Genomic DNA, 23,906 nt, shown 5'->3' on the forward strand with positions numbered 1-23,906 from the left:
AAAACATTTTTGTAGGAAAAATGTGATTTTTTTATTTTCACAGTTCTACGTTATAAACTTCTGTGAAGCACCTGTTGGTTTAAGGTAGCCAATACACATCTATATAAGTTCCCTAAGGGGTCTAGTTTCCAAAATTGTGTCACTTGTGGGGGTTTCCACTGTTTAGGCACTGGGGTTCAAGGTGCTCAATACACATCTACACTAGTATGGTCCATTTTCTCCTGTTACCCTTGTGAAAGTAAAAAAAATGGGTTTAAAGGAAAATTTTGGTGAAAAAAAGTTAAATGTTTATTTTTTCCTTCCACATTCCATTAATTCCTGTGAAGCACAAAAGGTTAATAAGCTTCTTGAATGTGGTTTTGAGCACCTTGAGGAGTGTAGTTTTTGGAATGGTGTCACTTTTGGGTATTTTCTGTAATTTAGGCCCCTCAAAGTCACTTCAAATGTGATGTGGTACCTAAAAAAAATTGTTTTGTAAATGTTGTTGTAAAAATGTGAAATCGCTGGTCAACTTTTAACCCTTATAACTTCCTACAAAAAAAATTATGTTTCCAAAATTGTGCTGATGTAAAGTAGACATGTTATTTATTAACTATTTTGTGTGACAAGACTCTCTGATTTAAGGGCATAAAATTAAAAGTTTGAAAATTGCTAAATTTTTTTAAATTTTCGTCAAATTTCCAATTTTTTCACAAATAAACGTAAGTCATATCAAAGAAATTTTACCACTATCATGAACTATAATATGTCACAAAAAAGCAATCTCATTAGTGGGATCCATTGAAGCGTTCCACAGTTATTACCTCGTAAAGTGACACTGGTCGGAATTGAAAAAATTGGCCTGGTCTTGAAGGTGAAAATACGCTTCGGGGTGATGGGGTTAAACTTTCTTTATGTATTATATAAATATTTTTCCCCATGTATTAGTCAGTTAACATTTCAAAAAAGTGTGGAATGTTGTAGTAGTGTGAAAAAAAACTGACTTCACAGCAACAGCACACAACATCTGCTCTGGGTCATTTAGATGGATTACAACTCCAAGAAAACATGATTTTTGGTTACTGCTAACATTGAGAGTTTATATACCTCAATTAGAAAAATATTTAGAATTGAGAGTCCTCAGTGGTTGATACCTTTTTAATGGCTAACTGAAAAGATGGTAACAAATTGCAAGATTTCGAAACTACACAGGTCTCTTCATCAGGCAAAGACTAAAAGAAATTCTGAAGAATCACATATTTATGCACAACATAGCACAGAAAAAAAACCCAAAACAAAACCATGGCTAAGACAGCTGACTGGCTAACACGGTACCAAGATATATATCATTCCTGTATACCTCAATTAGGCATTCTGATGGTATTGAGGCTGTAACCTGATTTTTTGAGACTAGCAATTTAGCCAAACCATTGATTGATTTTTTACTAAAGATATTAAAGTTTATTCTCACTCATAATTGCTTTATCTTCAGGAACCAGATATACCTTCAGATACAGGGTACAGCTATGGAGGCAGCTTGTGCCCCTCGTATGCTAACATGTTCTTGGGAGCAAGGGAGAGAGTCATTTTTCAAATCAATCCACCACATCAAATTGGAAAGGTCCACCACTGGATCAGATATATAGATGATGTCCTTTTTAACTGGGAGGGTTGGATTGAAGATCTAAATTTATTGATGACATCACTAAATAATAATGATCGTAACATTAAATTGACTTTCTCTCATGGCCGCCAACAGAACTTTTTGGATATTGAAATACGAGTCTCCTCCAAAGGATTTATTTCCACTGATATCTATTGGAAATCATCTGCTACCAACATATTGCTCCATGCGAGGTCTTCTCATCCACAGTCAACCATCAGGTCTATACCCATGAGTCAACATCTACGTCTTAAATGAATTTGTTCTTCTGAGACTACTTTCAACAAACAAGCGTGTATTCTGTATCAACGGTTTTGAAATAGAGGATACAGGTATTGTCAAATTAGGAGATGATACAATAGAGCGGGCAAGGTTTCTCGAGATCAGCTACTATATAAGAAACCTTCTCCTCTTGTGGATACTACAACTCAGCCCATTCACTTAAAGGGAACCTGTCACCCCCCCCCCCCCCAGGCGTTTGAAACTAAAAGATCCACCTTGTGCAGCAGTAATGCTGCATTCTGACAAGGTGGCTCATTTAGTTATTGGTGCTGTAACTGCAGAAATAATCCGTTTTGCAATTAGTCCGAAATACCTTTCTTCAGTCCTGGAGGCAGGCCTTCCCCCCCCCCCCCCTGCTGCAGACGCCACACAGCCGTCACTCAAATCTTCTTAATAAACATTGGAATGTCCTTCAAACTGATACTATTTTACAACGAATTCTACCTTCTCGTCTGGCGAATACTGCCAAGAGATCACAGAACCTGGGAGATATGCTTGTTCGGAGCCACTTTTCGCCTGACCCTAAGTCTCTGACTGATTTTGCCACAAATATTAGGGGCTTTTTCCATGTACTTTCTGTAAAGCTTGTAAAAATATGATAAAAACTAAGGAATTTAAAAATTCTGATGTAAGTCGATCCTTTAAGATCTTACATCACCTAACAAGTTCCTTAAAAGGTATTATTTATTTTGCAGAATGCCCTTGTAAAAAGATCTACATTGGCATGACTAAGAGAGGATCTAAAATCCGTGCGAGAGAACACATCAGAGACATTGAGAAAGCCAAAACAGCAAAAGAAGATGAACAACTTAAGACTTTCTTTGCTTATTCTCCATATTTTACATATTTTGATACTATTTAACTTTTTTTTTTATCTTTTATACTGTTAGGCTGTATTTTGGGGGGTGTTTTTAGTTTTCATTTAGTCTTTTTTGAATATATGTCATGCTGCTGCGGTGCAGTATAGAGAAACCTCCACCAGAGGGAGCCTGAGAAGGAAGTGAGACTGCGTACACAGAGAAGCACCACAGAGCAGCAGCACAGGCGCCACCAAGTGGCGAGAGAGTGGTCAGACAAGCCGAGTCAAAAAATCAGAGGCGGAAGTACTAAAGGGATAAGAAGTACACGTGGTCAGGAACAAGCCAGGAGGTTCAGCAACGGTCAGGAGCAGATAAGACAAAGTCAGAAGGCAGAAGCAAGTCCGAATACAAGCCAAGTCAGAAACCAAAGAATCAAACCGACAAACAGGGAAATGCTGGGAAAAGGGCAGACAGAGGGAGTCAACAGACACGGGGCAAGTCAGGGATCACAGCAGGACAAATCAAGGGCTACCAGAGTCAGGTTCACACGCCGAAGGCAGAACTATAGCTGACTCCGCCAGCAGGATGCATAGGAGCTAAATAGCAAACCTGAACCCAGAATGAGGCAGAGCAAAGTTAACCCTTGACATGATCCGCCCGGAAAAAGGGCAGACAGGATTAAACCCTGGAACGGATCATGACAATATACAATTCTTGGCATTTTCTGATTCTATATGATAGTTGTATTATGATTAATACTTACATACTTTGTATTTATTCATCCTGGATATTCTGATTTGGCATTCTCACCAATATTGGTTCCTGGCATGCGTTGCTGTTGCCGTGATGTATCTTCTCCATTTTTCTTTTATGCGCCATTGGATCATATTTAGCCTCAATGGGATCTGTGGACAATTGATTTGACTATGTATTGGTCATTTATACTTGCTATTCTTTTCAGTACTCGTTTATAATATATATTCTGTAATTCTACCCTTATGTGTACTCTCATATTTGTATAATTTTCACTCACACTTCTTTTTTCACTTCACATTCTTTTTTAAGACATATGTATATATTTTCTTACACATTGAATCACCATAGTATGCCCATCCCTTCACATTTTCATTTCCCTTCGCAATTATATATTCCATACTTATATTATTGGATCACCAAAGTATGCTCATTATTTCACATATCCTTTTTCCATCACATTACACTTAAGACATTTATTTTACTCTATGTATTATTTTGTATATATGGGCTCGGTTTGTTCACAGTTTAGTCCACTACATGCTCACTGCATTTTCCACTTTTCTTCACAACATTCTTTTCTTTCATTTTTTAATGCTTCACGTTGATTACTCTTTTCCTTCCCCATGTTTGCTCAGTGCTATACTTACCGTTTCTTCTTTAATCTCTAATTTGTCATGTGACACATTCCGCCGTTACTTGTGCTGATGTTCCGATGCGCTTGCGTGGTGGGTCCGCCGCTGGGAAAGGTCCGGCGCATGCGCACTGCAGCACTTTGCTCTGCCCTCAACAGGGCAGACAAAGTACGCCTGCGCTGGAGCCGCAGCGAGAAGACAAGTAGAGGATGTCATCTGATGAAGATAGGAGGCCCCGAACCGGACCGCGACACCCATCGGATCAGAACTGGACCGGGACCGCCCCTGGGTGAGTATAATATAACCTCTTTTTCTCATCATTCAGGATACATCGGGGGCTTATCTACAGCATTACAGAATGCAGTAGATAAGCCCCTGATGCCGGTGGGCTTAGCTCATTGTCGATTTTGGGGGTGACAGGTTCCCTTTAATAAGAGTTTAGATATACATTTTTTTACTTTTTGGGTAGTTTTTGTTGCTTTCAGCAGTAGCAGGTTGCAAATGTAAAGTACACAGGCAATTTTTAGCAATTCATTGCGCTTACTACTGTTTGGTTAAATATGTTTCCCTTGGCTTCTATGTATCTTCCCTGGACTGACAAAATTTTACATCCGTAACAATCTTCCCTCTCACTTTACATATTCCAAGTATATGGGAGTGTAAAGTGCTGCAGAGCGGTAGTCATGACCGAGCTACTGTCCAGTTATGCTCTGGCACTTTACAGGCAAACGGTGTCCCAGTCACAGTGTGCTGTCGGGTGTGGGGTACATCACACTCGCTTGTAGGCCCCAGGTATCTGCTGCATCTCGGCTTCCGCCCTCTGGAGCCGCCCCATACAATTCAGGGTACACGGAGTTCTTTAGAACAGGCAAACATTTACTGGTCAGTTCAAGTTCATCAGGTGGTGACATGTGGTGTAGGGCACAGTATTTCAGGTTTCTTCCTTCCTTAGCACATTACCTCTTCAGTTCTGCCACTCGTTCATCCTGGACTACTCTGAAGCATGCTGACTACATCAGCCTCAGGGTGCCTGGCCCAAGCCTCCAGACGTTACAGGATATCCATCAGGTAACTTAATACGGCCTCCCATTGCCTCGAATGATTGGCAAATGCTGCTCCTAGCAGCCCACTGCACATGAACTTGACAATGCACTTCTCCGACAACCATTCTGACATTTGGCAAATATTAATAATTATGATAATCCTAATTGACCTAAACCCAGGAAAGGTTTATTCCGATTTCATGTCCGATATTGAGAAAAACATTCATATGTGTCTGTTTATATAGTGTATGTACACTTCCAGTTTCAACTGTAGCTCTGACAATGAGTGCTTGCCAGGGCCCAGATTATATAGGGAATTGGAGTGGCTAACAGTGAACAGCTGAGCCTTAATGCAGGAAAGCTTCCAGGAGCTCTCAACTGAGCAGATTAACACCTACACGGCTAAAAGATACCTGCAACATTTAATATGAAGGTGAAATACTTCTAATCAGTGCAGGAGTAGGAGAAATCAGATGCTGCTGTCTTCTGGCACCTCTCTGTCGCAGTTACCCATGACAAGTAAAGTCTACACAGTCCTGACCCGGCTTGAATCTTCGGGTTGTCCGTTTACTCCCCTCCCCCTTTTGTAAGCAACAGTCTCTTTAAATTGCAACACTCTCTTTAAATTCTTTAAATTGCATTGTCCCATAACAGCAGAAAAGGTTGGAAAGGGTGACCCTTAAATGGTTCACAGTCCCTCAATCCAGCAGGAGGGCACGCAACCATGCGCAAAACAAACTGAGAGGTGGGGGGGATGCAAACCTTTTGCCGTCCTGGCCAACATTTGGGGATTCCCAGTCAATTCTTGGCCTCATGCCCTTTTAAACACAGAACTTTTCCTTTTAGTGGCTCTCTTTTTCCATGCAACAGGCACAACTAAGTCTTCAGGGCTGCCTTTTTATTCACGCCCGCCATTTTGGATGCTGTGGCACCTCACATCCAGGTCTTTCCTTTTGGTTCAGGCATCAGTTCCTTCTTCTTCCTCAGGGAGGATTACCACCATTTGCTGCTTGGAGCCTGATTCCCCTGTGCCCAGGCTGCAAGTGACCCGGTTTTGGGTAGTGCCGGAGTCCCCGAAATGTAGTAATGTGCTACAGTACCCTGCCTCACCTGAACCATTGCTTGCTCCTGCATAGGACATGAGGACCCCCAGGGACTGACCGATCACCTGGAGGTGGTGGACCCAACTTGAGCTGCCTTGAGGAGCCTCTCCCAGGTCCTTTCATTTTGCAGTAAGGGTTCATACTTCTCCCTGCCTTCCTGGATCACGCCCATGGTATACCACCAATGTTGTCCCTGTATTTTTAGGAAGATGACCCAGACCCCGGCCATCAGTTGCTGCAGTCTTCGGGGTAGGTGCTCTGTTTTAATTGCCATCTGATTATACGAAAGTTGGTGATGGGTTTCTTGATGGACCCCAGTTCGCAATGTGGGTCGTAGGTGATGACCTCTCTCCAGTACGTCATCTCTCTATACCTTATGGCTAGTGGGCCCACTAACATGTCTCCGGTCCTGATCCTGTGCTCTTTTTTTCTTCTGACCAGCTCAGGCCCCTTAGTTTGCTCACCAATTGCCTGATGCTGGCTCTCCCGTTCTGGGTCCTCAGGGACCCCTGGCGGTGAAGGCCGCGTCCTGGATTTGGTGGCACAGTGAAGTTGGCCGGTTCCAGGCTGCAAGCTTCTGTCCCTTCTGCTGCCTTCTGGCCTGCTCCCGTTCTCCTACTCTTGCATTGGATTCCTATTCCATTCTACTGTTCTGACTGTTGGGGTCAGTTGCTGCGGTACTGAGATCTGTCCTAGAGTAGCACCTGGCATTCACCTGGGCCCAAGTCTAACCCCACCATCAGGAGCTCTAGTGAAAACTCAGGTGGGAGCTTAGTTACACCTCTCCAGGCTCTTCCTGGTCTGTGGCGCAGTGGGCCCATGATCCACAAGTGTGACACCCCGTCCCAGCTCAGCCAAAAGACTTTTCAGAACTTTTTCTGCTGTAATTACATTGACAAATAGGGACTTTACTGTTGCTCTGATTCATTTTCATCTGGACTACTGCAACTGCCTACTAATTGGTCTTCTTACTATTCTACTAATTCTACTCTTTTCAGTCTATTCTGAATGCAACAGCAACAGGGCCATATTTCTGCCAGTCACTACACTGATACCTCTGTAACACCCCAGGTAACCGGTTGTTACAGTGATGTTGCCTTCCTTTTCGGGAGGGCGATATCATGCGTGGAGGCAAAGAGGATTATCTTTACCAGGTAAACACACACATGCAACACATTCCAAATCCAGGCCACGAGGGGGAGCTCAGGACCCGGATTCAGGGGAGCTTCCCTCAAAATTTGGATATATATCATGGCCTGGAGGAGGAGCTAGTTAGTCTTCAGGAGGTAGAGATAGAGGAAGGACGTTTGGAACGGAGAGAGGCCTGGCAGCCACATGGGAGCTGCAGCCTCTGGGAAGAGAGATAACCTGAAAGGTTGTTGTATGCAGTGGAGCATTGAGGAAAGGAGCACAGGTGTGGAACAGGGCTCAGAGGGGAACTGTGACCGGGCATCCTCTGAACCGAAGTGCAGAAACCGGGTACAGGGAACCCGAGGCTTTTGTGGGACTTTAAGACACATAGCAGAACCAGAGGGCACTAGACTACACGTTAACTGCACACACCAAGCCTGAGGTACAGCAGTACTCTAAGAGCGCGGGTTGTGGTAGAGACCCTATAAAAAGGCTCAAACTGCTTACCGTGCAGGCAACTGTCCCAGGACAGGAGAGAGAGGATAGCTTGCCAGCAAGCTACAAGCAGCAGGGACCTCACTATCTTAGCGCAAGTAGGAAAGGATAAGGGACCTTACCTGGGAGAGGGATCACCTTTGCCTCCAAGCCGGCCGGACCACATCACCACCTGTGCCTGGTACCCTGGACTGTGGCCTGCTAACGACAGTAAACCAGGAAAAGACTTTACAACTTGTGTCCTCCATTTATTCGTCGGCATACACCATCTTTGCCACACACCTTGGGAGCCCTGGGGACCCTGCTTCACCTGTGGGAAGCGTCACCATCTAGCCACCATACATCACCCCAGAGGACCCCTTAACCCCTTACTGACCTCGGACGGGATAGTACGTCTGAGGTCAGCTCCCCTGCTTTGATGCAGGGCTCCGCGGTGAGCCCGCATCAAAGTCGGGACATGTCAGCTGTTTTGAACAGCTGACATGTGCCCGCAATAGCGGCGGGTGAAATCGCGATTCACCCGCCGCTATTAACTAGTTAAATGCCGCTGTCAAACGCAGACAGCGGCATTTAGCTACCGCATCCGGCCGGGCGGCCGGAAATGACGTCAGTCATCGCCGACCCCCGTCACATGATTGGAGGTCGGCGATGCTTCAGAATGGTAACCATAGAGGTCCTTGAGACCTCTATGGTTACTGATCTCCGGCAGCTGTGAGCGCCACCCTGTGGTCGGCGCTCACAGCACACCTGACTTTCTGCTACATAGCAGCGAACAGCAGATCGCTGTTATGTAGCAGAGCCGATCGCGCTGTGCCTGCTTCTAGCCTCCCATGGAGGCTATTGAAGCATGGCAAAAGTAAAAAAAAAAAGTAAAAAAAATGAGAAAAAAATAAAAAAAATATAAAAGTTTAAATCACCCCCCTTTTCGCCCCAATCAAAATAAATCAATAAAAAAAAAATCAAACCTACACATATTTGGTATCGCCGCGTTCAGAATCGCCCAATCTATCAATAAAAAAAAGCATTAACCTGATCACTAAACGGCGTAACGAGAGAAAAATTCGAAATGCCAGAATTTTTTTGGTCGCCCCGACATTGCATTAAAATGCAATAACGGGCGATCAAAAGAATGTATCTGCACCAAAATGCTATAATTAAAAACGCCAGCTCGGCACGCAAAAAATAAGCCCTCACCCGACCCCAGATCACGAAAAATGGAGACGCTACGAGTATCGGAAAATGGCGAATTTTTTTTTTTTTTTGCAAAGTTTGGAATTTTTTTTCACCACTTAGGTGAAAAATAACCTAGTCATGTTAGGTGTCTATGAACTCGTACTGACCTGGAGAATCATAATGGCAGGTCAGTTTTAGCATTTAGTGAACCTAGCAAAAAAGCCAAACAGAAAACAAGTGTGGGACTGCACTTTTTTTGCAATTTCACTGCACTTGGAATTTTTTTCCCGTTTTCTAGTACACGACATGGTAAAACCAATGATGTCGTTCAAAAGTACAACTCGTCCTGCAAAAAATAAGCCCTCACATGGCCAAATTGACAGAAAAATAAAAAAGTTATGGCTCTGGGAAGGAGGGGAGTGAAAAACGAACACGGGAAAACGGAAAATCCCAAGGTCATGAAGGGGTTAAAGCGGCGTCGGTCCCTACTGACCGAGAACCACAGGTGGCGTCATGACAGACTTTATCACAATTCCCTTTAAAGACCGTTCCCCTTTAAGTGAGTGCCCAGGGCCACGGACCGGGTCACAACCACCGTGACATCCCCTTTAAGAGCGACCGGACCCGGTACCGAGTACCCGGCTGCCCTGACGGGCGTTTCACCTCCACCCTGTGCCAGTCATTGCACAGGTTGCCCATCTGCTAATGTTCAATATAAACTTCCCACTCTGACCCACAAAGCTCTCCACAGTGCTGCACTGCCCTTATATCTCCCTAGCCGTGCTCCACAGTCGGCTAATTACAGAAAACTAACATCCTCGGTAATCCAAACCTCTTCCGTCTCCAATACTTTTCTCATGCTGCTCCATTTTCCTGGCCTGCACTACCCCACACTCGTTACTACACAGTAGCCTCAATGCTCTCACATCCATTTCCTTGGACTGGCCTAGCACTTGAGCTCACTAATGTAGTCCCCTGAATATCCCTTTCTATCACGTTTCCACATCCTCCGAGCACAGCTACTGGCTGATGACCGGTTCATGCAGCTATGTGACTCCCCATCATATTGATCTCTGGACCGCACAATACAAGCACTTTCTATGGTACAGCACGGTGTAATTCTAGAGTAATGTCTGCGGGCGCCATATCACAGGACTCTCCATGTGTCTGTGCAGCCATGGTGCGCTATGTACACACTAGCACCGACCAAACAACGCGCCTGATCATCGTGTGCAGCCGCTGCGCCGCACATCTGCCCGAGGGAGAGCGACCTACGGAGCATGCGCACTGTGGCAGCAGCTATAGGTGTCTAGCACTAAGCTTAGGTTGCAGTGCGCACGGTGCAGCTGAACACGCTAGTTTTCTTGTCATGCCTCTTCTGGCCTCTCATTGGTAGATTCTGGGCGATGTCATGCTTTCTATTGGCTGGCGTTTCTTGTCCGTGCCATAGTATTGGCTGCTGCTTCTTGTCCATCTCATAGTCGGGTTAGGCTGGTGCAGGCGGAGGAGGCAGGTCAGTGAATCTAGGCAATAGCCGGTGTAACTAACAATAATAACGCTATAGGCGGTGGCAGCGCCCTGTGGCGGCCGGTGACGGGTACCGGGCTGAGCCCCGGCTGCACCGTGCACGAGTTCATGTCATACAAGACACGACCCCATATAAACAGGCTGTGCTGGGCGCCTATTTATAGCGGAAGGCTGCTCTCCCTGCAGCCCTGTGCGTACAGTGCGCCCCGGGGGTCTCTCCACTGGCACTGCCCTGACAGCTGGCACTGCCCACTATCTGGCTGTCAGTCACTTCATGATTCTTAGATTTGCTGTGATTTTCCCCAGCTCTGCTTGCTGTCAGTGAAAGGAGGCCGCGTCTTGGTGGCTGTTCACACAGCAGTGCGCTCACAACTCCCCTGGGGAATCGGATGTACCCCCGACTGAGCCATTGAGGTCAAGGAAGCAAACAGAATCCACAGTCTAAAAAGATGGACAGCGCTAAAAAGGGGCACAGATCCAAAGCATGACATCTACAGCGGTGTCCAGCTCTGCAGCTGGGCCCAGTAATGCACAGGCGCTTCTGCCTGTATCACCCCTATAGGCAATGGTTGCATAAAGCTAAGGTCTGGTCTCCTCTGTGGCAGTAGATTGGAGGTGGTGGTCAGTGCGCTCTTCTATTGACAGCCTAGACCTGCAGTGTTGTGCCACTGGCAGCCCAAACTGTGCGCCCAATGTGCCTATATTATCGCATCAGAGGAGAGCAGGAGCGCTGAAGCTGAACGGCTTGGGAGCAAACAGTCGGCTCCAGAGAGCTGCCCAACTTCAATGTGGGCGACACGGTGACTCAGTGGTTAGCACTGCTGCGCTCGGGTCCTGGGTTCAGATCCCACTAAGGACAGCGTCTGCAAGGAGTGTATGTTCTCTCCGTGTTTGCATGGGTTTCCTCCGGGTACGCCGGTTTCCTCCCACAATCCAAAGACATACTGATAGGGGATTTAGATTGTGAGGCCGATCAGGGACAGCGATGACAATGTGTGCAAACTGTAAAGCACTGCGGAATATGTTAGCGCTATATAAAAATAAAGATTATTAAGATTATAATGTAGTGCTTACAAACTCCATTGAAAAGAGCTTGTAAGAACTGTGAATGCACAGCCACTGCTGATACAGTAACAGTATCCTGGGCAATGAGCACTAAACAATAGTTAAACATCCTTTCATTCTTTAGAACTTTTAGTAACAAGTAGAGACAAATTGCAAAGTTTCTTGTTTTTTTAAGTACTGCAATTTTAACCATAAGGGTGGTTGTCCCTTTTCAAGAAATCTTCGTCGCTGGGCACACTTTGGTATAAAAACCTGACCGTGCTTTACTCACTGTCACCCTGATCCATCGATAAGTCTCCGATGACATCACAGCAGCTAATCAGGCAGCGCAGCAACTGCCAGGGAAGACGGATCGCCTCACTCAGGCGCTGCGCACACTGGCTGCTGCGCTGATAAAAGGAGCCCTACTTAGCCCTGGAGTCTGCCCTTTTCTCCAGTGCTGACACTTCAGCTCAGCAGTGGTCTTAGCGGTCACATCATGACCTACCATCCACTGGAGTTTGTCAGCACAGCAGTGCTGGAGCAAAGGGTAAATTCTGGGGGAAAGTATGGCCTCTTATTTTTTTTTTTTATTCGGATGGCTTCCTATTGGTAACTTTAATTTTTTATTTTTTTTTAACTGCCTCAAGCTTGATCTCAGGCCATGGCGACTTGATGGATGAACGCTCTATAGGAGGATCCATCTTGTCCAAGCCTAGATAGGTCCACCATGGTCTTCCTCACCATTATCTTGATAGTATCAATCCATCGGGTTGCTGGTCTTCCTGTTCGCCTTGTTCTTTCTATTCTTCTGACCACGATGTCCTTCTCCAGCGCTTGCTCTCTTCGTGTGATGTGTCCAAAGTAGTCAAGTCGTAGCTTGCTAATCCTTGCTTCATGTGACATTGAAGTTGAAGTCCTTTACAACTTCCAGTTCAGTGCTGTCCATCTGAAATGTGTCCCTGTCATACCTGGAAGTTGTCAATATCTTTGTCTTCTTTGTACTGAGTAGCAGTCCCATATTCAAGCTTTCTATCTTGTCACTCTGTAATAAGTCCGTCATTTTATCTACGCTAAGATTGTTTATGATTCGTCCAGAAAATTTGATTCCTTCTTTTTTTCATTAAGTCCAGCCATCTTGAAAATAGCTTCTGCATCTAAATTGACGAGATATGGTGACAGGATGCAGCCTTGTCTGATATCTCTCTCTACTTTGAATTATGCCGTGTTCAGTTCGGACTGTTGCTTCTTGGTCAATGTAAAGGTTCCTAATAAGGCCTCTTTCACACATCTGTGTCTCCGGTACGTGTGGTGACAGTTTTCACACACACCAGAGACACTGACACATAGACCCATTAAAATGAATGGGTCTGTGCACATGTCAGTGTGTTTCCAGGGACCATGTGTCAGTCCCAAAAGCCCTCACCTGCTGTCATCCTTCTAACTCATCATTCTCCCCTGCTCACGCCGATTGCCTGCAGAGCAGGGGAGAATGAGGAGAGCCGTCTTCAGCACCTGCTGCTGGGGAACAGCGCTTACTGTAGCGCTTCTTCCCCAAAGGCCGTCCGTGTGGTAGTGATGAGGCACACGGTTGCCACACGTGTTCCGCAAGTATTACACACACGGACACTGACCTCTCCGGTACCGGAAATACCAGGATGTGTGAAAGAGGACTAAGGCTGATTGTTGGTTCAGCACACCCATACCCTGCATAATATTTCAAAGATTTGGGTGATCAAACGTGCGAAGTCTTTGCTGCAGTCGATGAGGCAAAAAATAGATCTCCTTGTTGTATTCTGTGGCTTTTTCCATTATCCATCTAATGTTAGCAATTTCGTCTCTTGTTCCTCTGGCAGCTCTTTATCAAGGTAACGCTGTAACCGTCTTTGTAGGATCTTCAGTAGTATTTTGCTGACATGAGGTATGAGCCCAATATTCCGATAGTTTGCACAGTCGGTAGCATCTCCCTTCTTCGGAATAGGAATAAACACGGATATTGTCCAGTCCTTGAGCCATTTACCAGTTGTCTATATCTGTGGACACAGGGGTGTGATGATACCAACTTCAGCTTCAGAAGACTTTATTAGCTCTATTGGAATATTGTCATATCCAGGCGCTTTGTTGTTTCACAGAAGCTTTTATCGCAGCAAAGACTTTGTCTTTCAGTACGTTCGGTTCTCTATCATTTCCAGTCTTGGCTTCTTCCGTTATCACGGAGTTGTTCTTGGAGAGGTGCTCCGTGTACTCTTTCCATCTTTCCTTGATCTGATCTGGCTCAGTTTGTTCCCATTGGCGCCTTTCCTCATGCCCACTCTTGGTTGAAACTTCCATTGTATCTCTTTGATCTTTATTTATGCCTTCCTGGTCTTGCCCCTCAGATGTTCAATTTCGATCACTGTACATATCTTTTCATAATAAAGTTCTTAGCGCAAATGGCTCTCATTAGTAACTGCTGGAATTATGGAGCTATTTGGGATGGAGTATTATATTGGCAAAATATATGGAGTTTAGACTTGTGGTGATGTTTGATGGGAATCTGTCAGCAGGATTTTGCTATGTAATCTGAGGACAGCAGAATTCTCAGAAGCCACATAATTCAGTGAGGTGTCAATTATCAATCTCTATGCTGTCCTCAAGGTTTTATCACTAGCATATCATTGCTGAGAATAGGTGTCCCTGTACCTTTTGATCCAACTCCGCCTCCTTCTGAGATAAGCAGCTCACTGTAAATAGGCTATGTACATAGCTGTAGTGCGGGTGAAGCAGCTTTTCAGCTCTGCTTCATAATTCATCTAAGAGCAATGATTGTGTCACAACTGCTGCACCCCATAAACTAAGTTACCGTATACATAATTGGACTCAAGGTCTCTCTTCCTTCATTATTCCTACAAATAATTTCTTAATAAAGTGACAGTTGGATGTTTGTGAGTGTGTTCCTACACAGTGACTAATCAGCATTGACATTTAGGGTATGTGCCGACGATCGAGAACTGGTAGTGCTTTGGACGCAGCGCATGGTCCAAAGCGCTGCCGGCTATTGAACGCAGGTGATTCTGCATGTGTTCACTGATTCACCGCATCCAATACATTGTATGTGTGACATTTATCTTGCGGAGGCTCGCGTCTCCGCAAGATAAATAGACATGCTGTTTGGAGAGACGCGCCTCATGTCCGTCTCCACGGGTGAGCTGCGGGCTTCTCTGGATGCATCGTGGACATGGGATTTCTTTAAATCTCATCCACTATGCTGTAACATCTGGATGCTGCCCCCAGCGTTTACTGATCGTGTGCACATACCCTGAGCATTTGGTAAGGAAAATGGTAACATTCACTAGTCAGTTTATAAATGTTCAGGGGAACACCAGAGAAACGATATAACAGAGTTCTGAGAAATGGGAATACAAGTATTTACGAAAACCGACATGTCAGGATGGTGACAGATGTGTCGTGCGACATATAGATAGCAATTCTAAATGCCAGTGTCTCATCCAGAGGCGTAGCTAGGGCTTGATTCAGGGGGGTGAAACTTCTGAGTGGACCCCTAACCTGGTAACCCTGATTACAACTATGGTGGCGCACCCTAATAGTAGATGTAGAAGAACCTCAGCCGATGACATCACTATTACAAAAAATAATTCTCTATACAATGACCAACACAGATATTACTGCCATATGGTGTCCATGTAGTGGTAGATACCAGAGCTGCAGAACACGTAAGAGGTTACAGATCGTGACTTACTGCTGAAGATCTTTCTGGTGGAGTCATTCACTTTTCCCGTCTTTTTCATCTGGCCAGACTGACATAACAACTTCTTCCAGCCAGGACTCACAGAGATTGTAACAAATACACATCTGACTTCTCACATTTCAGGCACCATCCCCATCTATCCCCAACCTGCACAAACTCCTTATTCTGCGGATACCCCAATGCTGAGCCGGTGCTGCCGTATGTGACCCTATTACTGCACCTACTGTGTGGTATTGTGCGCCGTCTAATTTTCTTCCTACTGGTGTTCTAGATTCACCTTTCATTGCACTCCTAAAGTATGATGTCAACAAAAGTGCCCCACAAACATTGCAAGTTACCACCCATAAGACCCTACTGTACCTCACCCCTCAACTCCACCGGAAAGTTATGGTGCCCCTAACACACTATGATCCCCAACTGTGACACCCACACAGCCCTCCATGCAGTATAATAGGCCTACACCTCTCCACACTGTATAATGGCCACCCACACTCCCTCCACACAGTATGATGGACCCCGTACATACCTTCACACTGTGTAATTGCTTGCATACAGTATAAAGACTCCCACATAGCCCTCCACATATAATTGCCTTCCATAAAGTATATTGCACTCACCATGGTCCTTCATATAGTATAATGCACTCGCCATGGTCTTTCATATAGTATATTGCACTCCCCATAGTCCTCCATATAGTATGCTGCACTCCCCATAGTCCTCCATGCGGTATGCTTCACTCTATATAGACCTCCATGTGGTATGCTGCACTCCCCATAGTCCTCCATGCTTTATGCTGCACACCCCATAGTCCTCCATGCGGTATGCTGCACTTCCCATAGTCCTCCATGCGGTATGCTGCACTCCCCATGGTCCTCCTTTTGGTATGCTGCACTCCCCATGGTCCTCCATGCGGTATGCTGCACTTCCCATAGTCCTCCATGCGGTATGCTGCACTTCCCATAGTCCTCCATGCGGTATGCTGCACTTCCCATAGTCCTCCATGCGGTATGCTGCACTTCCCATAGTCCTCCATGCGGTATGCTGCACTTCCCATAGTCCTCCATGCGGTATGCTGCACTTCCCATAGTCCTCCATGCGGTATGCTGCACTTCCCATAGTCCTCCATGCGGTATGCTGCACTCCCCCTAGTCCTCCATGCGGTATGCTGCACTTCCCATAGTCCTCTATGCGGTATGCTGCACTCCCCATGGTCCTCCTTTTGGTATGCTGCACTTCCCATAGTCCTCCATGCGGTATGCTGCACTTCCCATAGTCCTCTATGCGGTATGCTGCACTCCCCATAGCCCTCTATGCGGTATGCTGCACTTCCCATAGTCCTCTATGCGGTATGCTGCACTTCCCATAGTCCTCCATGCGGTATGCTGCACTTCCCATAGTCCTCCATGCGGTATGCTGCACTTCCCATAGTCCTCCATGCGGTATGCTGCACTTCCCATAGTCCTCCATGCGGTATGCTGCACTTCCCATAGTCCTCCATGCGGTATGCTGCACTTCCCATAGTCCTCCATGCGGTATGCTGCACTCCCCATGGTCCTCCTTTTGGTATGCTGCACTTCCCATAGTCCTCTATGCGGTATGCTGCACTTCCCATAGTCCTCTATGCGGTATGCTGCACTTCCCATAGTCCTCTATGCGGTATGCTGCACTTCCCATAGTCCTCTATGCGGTATGCTGCACTTCCCATAGTCCTCTATGCGGTATGCTGCACTTCCCATAGTCCTCTATGCGGTATGCTGCACTTCCCATAGTCCTCTATGCGGTATGCTGCACTTCCCATAGTCCTCTATGCGGTATGCTGCACTTCCCATAGTCCTCTATGCGGTATGCTGCACTTCCCATAGTCCTCTATGCGGTATGCTGCACTTCCCATAGTCCTCTATGCGGTATGCTGCACTTCCCATAGTCCTCTATGCGGTATGCTGCACTTCCCATAGTCCTCTATGCGGTATGCTGCACTCCCCATGGTCCTCCTTTTGGTATGCTGCACTCCCCATAGTCCTCCATGCAGTGTAACACACTCCCCATAGTCCTCCTCCTTAGAGCATTCTGGCCACCACAATGTTTAAAAAAAATACTCAACTCTCTTCCTCATTCCCCCACTGCTCCAGTCTCTGCAATGAGCATTCTGAGCGCCTGTAAATCTCAGCGCAGCGGGCACTACGTTTTGATGTCATCATGCCCGCTGTGCTAAGTCGTCCGATTCCAAGGAACAAAGATGGAGGCGGAAGCATCAGCTGATGCTCCTCTTTCATCCTTGCTTTGAATTTGCGATGATGGGTGGGGGTTAGGTCGTAACGGCTTCGTGGCCTGCCACCACTGGCGGCAGTTCAGAGGGATCATGTCTCCCTTTTCTGCTGCAAAGTTTAACTGTATCGGCGCTCTGCGCACGCCGATATAGTCAAAGGTAATCAACGTCCGCACCCTCTACCCCCTGTAGCTATTCTACTGGTCACCTCTAATTATGTCATTCAGTTTCTATTGCAACCCACACAAAGTCCAAACTTGCTTTCACTGACTGCAATACTTGACCACAAGTCACAAATGTTTTTGTGTGCAACTTGTCGGAGACTTGCTGTTGTGTGACCACAGTTGCCAGATAGCTCTATCCTAAAAGTGGTTTGGCAAGATTGAGGATCTTTACCTACGCCAACAGAGCAAAAGCTGGGTTTTCATTTAGTCCTGTATCTAAATAGTGTGGCCAGGACACGTGCCCATATGCCCTCCCTAAATGCGCCCCTGTATGTTAAGAAAACGTAAGGCTTGTAGATCATTTTTCGTTTTTGACCCGTGCTATATTATTAGCTCTCTGACCTTCTGTGTCGTATATCATGTAACAATGGGTTTACAATAAGAAGTCCGGCTTTTCCTCTGTTTTATATACCATGACGTCTAATAGTTCTGTATTTTCACTCTGATGGGTATTATGAAGTCACACACAGCATGTATTTTATGGATTGGGGTTTTCTTTCTTGTGAACAGTAGACGGTGAAGACATTCTTCTGAATGATTAACAACTTAAGCTGAGCTTTAGCAACGAAAATAGATCTAGGCTACAAGGTTAGAATGGCAAGAGATGGAATGGGAAAGGGACAGCTGAGCAGCATGCTTGTTGGCATGGCCAGGACACTAAGCTTTTTACATATTCAGAGGCAGCAGTGAAATGGTTAAAGGGAAGCTATCATAAGACAGTGACCTATTGCTTAACCCCTTCACGTCACAGCCCTTTTTCGTTTTTGCAGTTCTGTTTTTCGCTCCCCTTATTCTCAGAGCCATAACTTTCCATCAATGTGTCCATGTGAGGGCTTGTTTTTTGTTGGACGAGTTGTACTTTTGAGTGACACCATTGGTTTTTCCATGTTTTGTACTCGAAAACGGGAAAAAAATTCCAAGTGTGGTGAACTTGCAAAAAAAAGTGCAATTCCACAACCGCTTTTTGGATGTTTTTTTTTTTTTGCCATGTTCACCAAATACTAAAACTGACCTGCCATTATGATTCTCCAGGTCCTTGCGAGTTTGTAATTATAGGCAGAACCATTAGCACAACTATATCCGTGGTGCTCAAGTAGGGTCCCAATCCGTGTAAAGTTATATATAAACTTGGCACACACCGTGTGGATGCAGTGGAAACATTTAATAAGGTGCAGTACATACAGTAGACATTTCGGTCACAGCGACCTTCATCAAAGTACTACAGAATAATGAAGAAACAAAACCAAAGTATATACAAAAATCATATTATAAATCTGGGAATCGTATATGGTTATGAAAATAATGCTATATTACATCATAATCATTATAGCCGATGCGTTAGGTCTAATCTTCAGAGTATCTCAGCAAAATGGTACAACATTAGAATATGTACATACCTAGAGTAATGTACTGTAAAGTAGGGCAAGGTGTCCTAAAGGAAAGGACATGCAAATAGTGCATGGGGTGAGTATAAAGATGCATAATAAGAAGTGTGTCTGCAAAAGAGCAAATATACACACCCTTAGTAAAAGGAAGGCTTGAATTAAGGTGATATTAAAAGATCTGTGGGGTTAAACAACGGCAATGGGATTAGATTAACGGTAAATTAAGTGCCGTGAATAGCCACTGGGCTGCAGAGAGATAACTTACTGACCAAGGTATAGGGTAAGGGGCAATGACGCGGTATCCACCGCTAGACGCGTTTGTTAGGAAGCGTCCCATGCTAGTATCTATATCGTGCGGTGTAATTGTGACTGAGGCCGCGCGGCCGGAAGTGACGTTTCGTGCGTTCCAGTGGCGTTGGCTTGTGTTCCACGAGGCCGGAAGTGGGTGGAAATATGAACGTGCATTCCAGTGACGCTGTCTAGCGTTCCACAGGCCGGACATAGATAATAAGTGCATTCCAAAGAGAATATAGGGCTGTGTGGTAAAGCTAACTTGTATAGAAAGTGGATCCGTGACCAGGGGTGCTCTTTATAGTTCATTCAATATTGTTGGTTCTGAAATAAGAGATGCAAGATATTAATATTGGTACACAATATCAATTCACATGTATTCATGGAGTATATATAACAAGTATATTAAGACTGTGGCAAGAACGATTGGATATCATAATCTCTGTTTAAACCTTTTGGCGCCAATGTTTGGAGTTCGTGGATCCAAAAATCCTCTCTCCTTTTGAGGAGGCTAATGCGACTACCAATGCGACTGCTTTGAATGATTATCCCTTTAATCCAGATAGTCATACCTCACAAAAACATTAATAAATAACATTTCCCTCATGTCTGCTTTACATCAGCACCATTTGTAAAATGTTATTTTGTTTTGTTAGCATTATAGAAGGTTTAAAAATGTAGCAGTAATTTTAAATTTTTCAAGGAAATTAACAAAATGTATTTTCTCCTTCGCCACATTGGGGGACACAGGACAGAGGCGTAGCTAGGGTTTTGGTCCAGGGGGGGCGAAGCTTCTGAGTGGGCCCCTAACCAGGTAACCTTTATTACAATTCGGTGATGCGCCCTAATAGTGGAGGAGAACCTCAGCAGATGACCTCGCCATTACTGAAGATAATCTCTACATAAAGACCAATATGGATATTACCGCCATATGGTCAGTGGTAGATACCAGCCCTACAGAACATATAAGAGATCACTGCATAGTTACAGATAATTACTTACCTCTGACGTTCTTTCTGATAGAATTGTTAATTTTTCCCGTCTTTTCCATCTGGCCCAGACCGACGTGACAACTTCTTCCAGCTACAACTCATCTGCAGAGATTACAACAAAGACACATTTCACTTCTCATATTCCAGCCCCATCACCATCTATTCCCAACCTGCACAAACTCCTCATCCTGCTGATACCCCAAATACTGAGCCCCTGCTGCCGTATGTGTCCCTATCACTGCCCCTGATACCCCCGATACTGAGCCGCTGCTGCCGTATGTGTCCCTATTACTGCACCTGATACCCCGATACTGAGCCGCTGCTGCCGTATGTGTCCATATTACTGCCCCTGATACCCCAATACTGAGCCGCTGCTGCCGTATGTGACCCTATTACTGCCCCTGATACCCCAATACTGAGCCGCTGCTGCCGTATGTGACCCTATTACTGCCCCTGATACCCCAATACTGAGCCGCTGCTGCCGTATGTGACCCTATTACTGCCCCTGATACCCCAATACTGAGCCGCTGCTGCCGTATGTGTCCCTATTACTGACCCTGATACCCCAATACTGAGCCACTGCTGCCGTATGTGTCCCTATTACTGACCCTGATACCCCAATACTGAGCTGCTGCTGCCGTATGTGACCCTATTACTGCCCCTGATACCCCAATACTGAGCTGCTGCTGCCGTATGTGACCCTATTACTGCCCCTGATACCCCAATACTGAGCCACTGCTGCCGTATGTGTCCCTATTACTGACCCTGATACCCCAATACTGAGCTGCTGCTGCCGTATGTGTCCCTATTACTGACCCTGATACGGCAGCAGCAGCTCAGTATTGGGGTATCAGGGTCAGTAATAGGGACACATACGGCAGCAGCAGCTCAGTATTGGGGTATCAGGGTCAGTAATAGGGACACATACGGCAGCAGTGGCTCAGTATTGGGGTATCAGGGGCAGTAATAGGGTCACATACGGCAGCAGCAGCTCAGTATTGGGGTATCAGGGGCAGTAATAGGGTCACATACGGCAGCAGCAGCTCAGTATTGGGGTATCAGGGGCAATAATAGGGACACATACGGCAGCAGCGGCTCAGTATTGGGGTATCAGGTGCAGTAATAGGGTCACATACGGCAGCAGCAGCTCAGTATTGGGGTATGTGACCCTATTACTGCACCTGATACCCCAATACTGAGCCGCTGCTGCCGTATGTGTCCCTATTATTGCCCCTGATACCCCAATACTGAGCCGCTGCTGCCGTATGTGTCCCTATTACTGCACCTGATTCCCCAATACTAAGCCGCTGCTGCCGTATGTGTCCCTATTACTGCACCTGATACCCCAATACTGAGCCGCTGCTGCCATGTGTCCTTATTACTGCACCTGATACCCCAATTCTGAGCCACTGCTGCCGTATGTGTCCCTATTACTGCCCCTGATACCCCAATACTGAGCCTCTGTTGCCATATGTCCCTATTACTGCACCTGATGCCCTAATACTGAGCCTCTGCCGTATGTGTCCCTATTATTGCACCTGATACCCCAATACTGAGCCGCTGCTGCCATATGTGTCCCTATTACTGCACCTGATACCCCAATACTGAGCCTCTGCAGTATGTGTCCCTATTACTGCACCTGATACCGCAATACTGAGCCCCTGCTGCCGTATGTGTCCCTATTACTGCACCTGCTGTGTGGTTCTCTGTGCCCTCTAAATTCTAAAGCACCCCTCTATAATATAGTAATGCCGGGTGCAAGTGCCCTAGAAAACATTGCCCACATTTTGTCCCCTAGAAAGTAATAATGCCCTTTGTGTGTGACCCTTTGATAGTCACAGTAACCTGAGTTCCCCTATAAGAATAAGTGCCCACTTTACATTTAATAAAGTCCCGAGTCTCCCCCCCGTACAGCTCCCCTATACACAGTATGATGCCCCCTCACTGTATATACTGACCCCTTAATATCCCCCAAACTGGCTCCAACACTGTATGATGGCCCCGTTGCTGTAATCTCCACACTGAATGATGGCCCTCTAGATAGCCTCCATAAAGCATAATACACCAGATAGTCCTTAATATGGTATAATACATTCCCCATAGGCCTCCATATAGTATCATGCACTCCCCATAGGCACACCCTATAGTATAATGCGCTTCACATAGGAAGACTGTATAGTATAATGCAGCTCGCCATAGGCAGCCTCTATAACGAAGGCTATAAATGTGTCCCCAATCCCCTCCGCAAGGCATAAAAATTACCTCTCATTATACTCACCAATGGCTCTCACCAAAGCATCGCTGGTCTTGACTTAAGATCGCCATCCTCCATTACTGCTTTATCTGGATGACACATCCTACGTCATCCACACAGTGTCACCCATCGCGCTCCTGTGCAGGCACACTTCTCTCTGGGCTGCTGAAAGCAGAGCCAAGTACTGTAGTGCATGTGCGCTGGGAAAGGCCAAAGGGCGCTGATAACCTGGAAATAAAGCTGGCGCATGCGCACTACAATACTGTGCTCTGACTTCAGCAGGGCAAAGAGAAGTGCACGTGCACGGGAGTGCGATAGAGGACACTGAATGCATGATGTAGGACGCATCTTCCACACGAAGAGGGACAGCGATCACAGGAAGAGGGTCGGCGCCGGATCAAGACTGTGACGCCCGGACTGCGCCATCCGTGATTATAATAAAAGCTCTTTTTTGTACCTTGCATAGAGGATTTGGGACATAGAGAGCATTCTAGAACACTATGTGAGGGCGTACAGATGCTGGCCGGACCTTATATGATGACAGGCTCCCACATGTAAAAGCTGTCCTGCAAGATTCCAGCCACTCGCAAACTTAAGAAAATAATCATTCTCCTTCTCATAAGCTAATCAGCAGTAAATACATTATGTGCCAAGACACTTAGCGATCACATGTCAGTGTTCAGTGTCTGTCCAGATTGCAGGATAAACAAGACATTCCCTTCATTGCTTTATATACTGTGCCTGTATGTATGTATTCAAGGCAACAGATCAGACATATCAAAAAGCAAATAACATGTGCCAAGATACTCATCATGCTGTGTGGAGAGTGTCCTCTGGTCCTGGGGGCTGCTCCTCCCAGTCAGATGCTGCAGACATGTGTAGGCAGTGAGCTCAGGTCACAGTCCCCCCGTGTCCCCGGCTGCTGCTGGAGCTGATCACTTCTCTGCAGCACAGGAGCTTTGAGCAGAGCGCGCTCAGCCGGGATTGGGTGAGTGGTGAGTGACCTCCCTTCCCCCTCTCCTCCACAGACTGCAGGAGAGCGATCACATGACTCACTCCCTGCACTCTGATTGGAGGCCTTCTCTTCCATCTCTCTGCTGACTCCCTGTGAGCGTTTG

General features: G+C 46.0%; 1 protein-coding gene across 2 annotated transcripts in view; it reads left to right on the plus strand.

Annotated features, from left to right (window-relative positions):
• The first annotated feature begins 10,451 nt into the window (after positions 1-10,451).
• The window catches only part of PPIP5K1 (diphosphoinositol pentakisphosphate kinase 1), a 248,836-nt gene continuing 235,381 nt past the window's right edge, over positions 10,452-23,906 (plus strand). The window contains exon 1 of one of the 2 annotated variants that reach the window (XM_077263604.1): positions 10,452-10,570. The gene's annotated coding sequence lies outside the window, so the exon portion shown is untranslated. The remainder of the gene's footprint in view (positions 10,571-23,906) is intronic. The other variant, XM_077263587.1, reaches the window with a different exon arrangement.

This window comes from Ranitomeya variabilis, chromosome 5 (genome assembly GCF_051348905.1).
Source record: "Ranitomeya variabilis isolate aRanVar5 chromosome 5, aRanVar5.hap1, whole genome shotgun sequence".
NCBI classification, from domain to species: Eukaryota; Metazoa; Chordata; class Amphibia; order Anura; family Dendrobatidae; genus Ranitomeya; species Ranitomeya variabilis.